At 35.9% G+C, this 5,753-nt stretch overlaps 1 protein-coding gene across 1 annotated transcript in view; it reads right to left on the bottom strand.

The window, feature by feature from the left end:
* The window catches only part of LOC119415815 (cGMP-inhibited 3',5'-cyclic phosphodiesterase A), a gene marked incomplete at its 3' end in the record, with an annotated part of 137,791 nt that overhangs the window by 31,546 nt on the left and 100,492 nt on the right, over positions 1 to 5,753 (bottom strand).

Raw genomic sequence — 5,753 nt, 5'->3', positions numbered from 1 at the left:
GCTCTAGAGCAATGTGGATATCCTAACTGGGCCTTCCTGAAAGCAGATAAGAAACCCAAACAGGACTCCAGTCGGCCATCAAGTAAAAATTAGAAATAAGAAGAAATAAGAAGTCTTTTGGATGAAAGACGAAACGTTTCTACATTTTTTTGATGTTTTGCTTTGTTTGTTTTTTTTTGTGAATGTCCAGAGGACCAGATTTAACTTTTTTATAGATTTTTCTACCTGATTATTGAGCATGCATCAGGATATTTCAATTGATTTTTTTTGTCAAATTTGCAGTGTTTTTTTGTTGTTTTTTTTCCCCCCCAGGGAATAAGGTTTCATTTAGACAGCTTCTATTTGTGTGGTTGTTGAATTTTTTGTCAGTAAATTATATTCCATTAATACTTTGTAGATAGATTGGGTAAATGTGGGGTTATAGGATGATATGCTAATATACTTTGTATTTTGTATTAGATTAAGAAATTGTTTTGGTAATGCTTTAATTAATCTGGTAAATTCAACTTTGAGGGGATAGACTTTATACTTTGTACAGAATTGTTCATAGTTTAACATGTAACCATTAGCATCCATTAAGTGTACAACACACCAAATGTTCTTCTCCATCCAGTCTTTGTAAAATAATGACTTATTGTGATATAGTACAAATCTGTTATTCAATATGATAGTAGAGTGTAGTGAGTAATTATGTACGTAGATCATTTTCCAGTATAATAACACTTGTTTATGAAACTCTGACAATTTGATGGGCAATTTATGTATATTGAAATCAGCTAGAAGTATTAGTTTTAGACCACCTCTTTTGTTAAATATATAATTGGGGACACAATACCAAAGTGATTCAGAATTTTTTATCCAGGATTTCAACCAGTTAATCTTAAGGTTACCATTGAGGCACTCAAAGTCGTTGGTTACGTACTGTAACCCCAGATTCTATTTAGTATAGGCTTCACCCTTTAAGGCTATCGCTAGTGGGTTCAGTGCTGCGCTGTGCGCGACGGGATAAACCCACTAGCCATAATCTTAAAGGTCGAAGCCTATACGAAATAGAACAATTACTTTCAGACTTTATATTCTTTGACCATGTGACCTTTTCTCAGGTAGTGTGGTCTGTTTCTCCAGATGAAGTTCATGTTCATTTGATTGATAGTCTTAATTAAACTATTTGGGACAGCGGTGCTACAAGTTGCGTATATTAATCTTGACAAACTTTCCATTTTTGTTAAATGAATTCGTCCCAATATAGAAAGCTCTCGTTGGAGCCATAAGTTAAGTTTGGATTTACATTCTTTGATTTTCAACATTTTTCAGTCAGGTCATATGGACAGTTTTTTTTTTTTTTTTTTGTGCTGAAACGTTTCACCTTCGGTCCGGAAGGCTTCATCAGTCAAGGAAACACACAATAAAACTGATTCTTCCCCCAACAGCTTACTCCAAAGTGGAACAAACCAGTTCTGCTTGTGATAAGATGGTCTCTTTGGTATGCCCCCTCCTCCATTGCCGTCCCTCTTTCTTGTTGACATATTGTTGTATACCTTGTGGTATTGTATTGTATACTATTGTTGTATATCTGGATTATTGCATGGACTTTGTTGTTTTCTTTGATTTTGTTTTCAATTGTTAGAGTTGATTCTTGGTTTTTGGTAATAACAGTTCCTAAGTATTTAATTTCAGATTAAATTGGAATATTAGATATTCCTTTTAGGGATGTGTCATGAATGGCTAGAAGTTCACATTTTTTTAAATTTAGTGTTAGCCCTGAGGCCTCTGAAAATAATTTTATTTTATCAATTACTAATGGAACCTGCTTGTGGTTTTTTAAGAAGATGGTAGTGGCATCTGCTAACTGGCTAATAATTAATTCTGTACCAAAGACGTGTAATTTCTCAATGTCTACACAATTTTTAAGAAAGAATGCTAACATTTCTGCAGCTAAAATAAAAATATATGGGGAGATAGGACATCCTTGAGGAATACCAACATTAATGTTAAATCTAGCTGTGGTGCCTTTAGGAAACATTACACAACTACTGATGTTTTAATATAGACCTCTTATTAAATTAATAAACTTTTCTCCAAATCCTAAACATTCAAGAACTGAAAATAAAAACTGGTGTTCCACAGAGTCGAAGGCTTTGTAAAAGTCTAAGAAAATAATAAAACCATCGTCCTGAATCATCTCCCTATATTCAGTCAGGTCCATGACCAGTCTAATATTGTTGTGGATTGATCTTCCTTTTAAGAAACCAGATTGTGATTCTGCAATAACCTTTGAGATTCCAGTTTGGAGATGCATGGTAAAGATGTAGGTTAGTAATTTATAATCTGAATTTCTGATTGTAATAGGTCTTCTATTCTCAATAACTCTTGGGTCCTTATCTGGTTTGAGGATAGATATAATAATTCCTTGTCTCATCGTAGGAGGTAGAGTATAATTTTTAAAAATTTCTGTAAAAATTAGATGTAATAATATTTTTATGTCTTCCCAAAAATGTTTACAGAAGTTCCCTGTAAGACCGGTTTTATTTGTAAGGAAATAAGACTATGGTCGGTGAAAGGTACTACAGAAATATCAGAGTTGATTTCACTGATCAATAATTAATTTGCTACAAGTCAGTGATCAATTCTTGATTTGCAGTTTGAACCGAACCATGAGAATTTTATTGACCAGGGATTGAGATGACGCTACGCATCAACTAGATTCTGTTCATTGCAAAAGTTGTTGAATGTTGTATTTGGGTAAGCTGAGTCATGTTTCGTGGGACATCTGTCATAAAATTAATCTTGAATCAAGTTGAGATCTCCTCCAATGATGACGTTGTTTGTTGAGCAAGTCGATTTTAGGTGATCTAAATTTTGGGCTATTTTTTGTAGCAATAATTTGTTCTGGTTTGGATTATTATAATGATATATACTCAATAAAATAATTATTACATTATCCAAACAGACAGTGAGGAATAACCAGTGACCATGTCCATCCATTTCTTTTGAAATTATTTGACCCTGGAAGTTTTTTAATAGAATAGCGTTCACATTACTGAGGATCTGTCCTGGACTTTACAAACAGACACTGTGGTCAAGAAAGCCCAACAAAGACTCTACTTCCTAAAAAGACTAAATAAGTTTGGTGCAAACATCAGCATCCTCACCAACTTTTATAGATGCACCATTGAGAGCCTGCTGACAGGCTGCATCACAGGGTGGTATGAGAACTGCACCAGTCAGAGCCCGAAAGCTCTACAGAGGGTGGTGCAAACAGCTGAGGACATCACTGGTAGCAGTCTCCACACCATCCAGGACATCTACCACAGCTGATGTCTGCGTAAAGCACGCAGCATCATTAAGGACCACACCCACCCAGCACAAGGACTCTTCCATCTACTACTCTCAGGTAGACGATGCAGGAGTCTGCCATCACGTACAAAAAGACTCAAAGACAGTTATTATCAAGCTGTCAGATTACTGAACTCTCAATAAATAACACTGAACAACAGGCAATAACATTGCACCAAGCCACATCTGTGACAACTAATATGACTAATATTAGCTTGTGACAGCTAATATTTTTATTGCTAATGCATTATGTGGCTGTATCATGTACAGTATGTATCTACCTTATCATAATTCATCTCAATGTTACTCACCATCTGTGCAATAATCTGTCACACAACCTGTGTAGTTTATGTTAGTTATGTGCAGTATACTTCATGTGAATTTAAGCTTATATTACTACCTTGAAATACTTATTCATCTTCCTACTTGTACTGTTATAAAAAAAAATATAAAAAAAAAAAAAAAAACTTGCACTGTTATATTCTATCATGTTCTTGTTTACTATTTTTTCTTTAGGACCTTGTAAATATTGTATTTACTTTTTCACTTTTGGGTACTTTATTTTGTACCCTTATTGAATGCTTTTAGTATTTCTTGTTTGTTTGTTATTTGTTTTAGTGAGTTTAATCAGTTCTTCTCATCCTGAATATTTTATTGTACTGTTAACCTTGTGTTAACCTGCATATGACAAATAAACATAACCTGAATTAAGCATTAACCTTTAATTTAACCATTAGGCATACAATGTAATTATGACAGAAAATGGAGGATTTACCTGCAGTTACTTTTATAGAGATGAACATGTGGTAGCTACTTCCTGTTTATAACTTGTGATCAGCTGAAGGGGTTGTCCCTGGCTTTTTACATGTTTTCCAAACTCCGTTTAATTTTTGAAAAAGAATAAACTGTATCCCACCCTCTAAATAATCAGGGTAACACATGTCTGGATTACCTGTTCTCCATTGACAACGTTTAACCATTTTGTTCTCGAGATTTTTCACAAACCCCTCGATTAGGATACTTGAACCCCTCTGACTGTAGCATCCAGGCTGCAGCCTCAGGTAAGGGCCGTTTACCTTCGGACAAACTGAGGTTACCGATTGGTCATTTGTTGACACGCCTACTGGATTGATGGACAGGTCGCGCAGCGGAGCCGACTTGTGGAAGAAAGAAAGAAAACACCCAGAGCTGCAGCCCTGCGGTGGAGGTGGGGCGGCCCAGGAGCAGTGGTAGCATGTTCTGTGTACATATGTTGTTAATAAAAAGTAATAAAAAATAAAAATAAAAACAGGGAGGGCCGGCCCTGCAGCCCACAAATCAGACAGGCCCACCGGGAATTCTCCAGACCCTCCCGATTGACCACTCTGGGCCTGACACCATCTCTCTCACCTAGGGATGATTTAGAGTTGCTAATCAACCAAATATATTTTTGGTCTACTGAAACATTAAAACTCCACCCAGAATTGTCTCAGGCCAAGATTTGATGCTGTAACCCTCTCACTGGTTGGCAATAGCTCTACCATCTATGCCACTGTATTCTGCAAAAGAAAACAAATGATAATAAACAAACAAACAAACAAACAAACAAAAAAGTCCAATATGAAACAACACCGAAAAGAAACTTGAGAAAAGTGTATTTACCCAGTGTCCTATGAAGACATATGAAGCTTTCTAATGTGTTCTATAGCTACAGGATCACACAAACTACATAGTCGTGTACTGTACACATCCACTCACACTTCAGGATTTATTTCATACCATATATGGATATGGAAACAGAGTATTAATTCACAACAGTAGCCTGTTAAACATCTGTACAACAAACAGACATATGCACAGTTGAATGTTTCTGAATGGACTGATTGCCAACATCTCAGCTGGAGTTTCAATTTCAACTTTACTTTCTTGTTGAACAAATCATCATCATGTGCGCTTGTCTTGTTTGAAAAAGACAAGAACGTTCACAACCCTGTAGTAATTAGTGTGGTTAAACCCGCACAGCTAAATTCAGGTCAGTCTCAGCAGCCAGTTTCTTCATTCTAAAGAGGCCACAAAGTTCCACGTTTAGCTAAAAGAATGTTATCAGGTTTTTCTTTTTAAATGTCCCATTCACTTTCACACCAGCTGCCAGACACCCAGAGTAGAGATATCCTGTTTACTCTGGCTACGTAGCAAGTAGTTGACCTCAGCATCACAAGTGAACTCCTTTCAGAGACAGAATGGAAACGATTCAATTTATTTTCTAAACAGATTAACCAGTTCTGTAGTTTGTACAATTTTTTTCTATAGGAGTCAGATTAAAAAAACCAAAGATCATGTTCTTACTTGTGTTGGCAGTTCAGTTAATCTATCCATCGTGTAATCATCATCCATTCATCCATCCATTCATCCATCCAACCATCATGGAATCATCATCA

Source organism: Nematolebias whitei, chromosome 10, assembly GCF_014905685.2.
Source record: "Nematolebias whitei isolate Nwh7 chromosome 10, NemWhi1, whole genome shotgun sequence".
In the NCBI taxonomy this organism is placed as follows: domain Eukaryota; kingdom Metazoa; phylum Chordata; class Actinopteri; order Cyprinodontiformes; family Rivulidae; genus Nematolebias; species Nematolebias whitei.
This window is presented reverse-complemented; position numbering and strand designations above follow the sequence as displayed.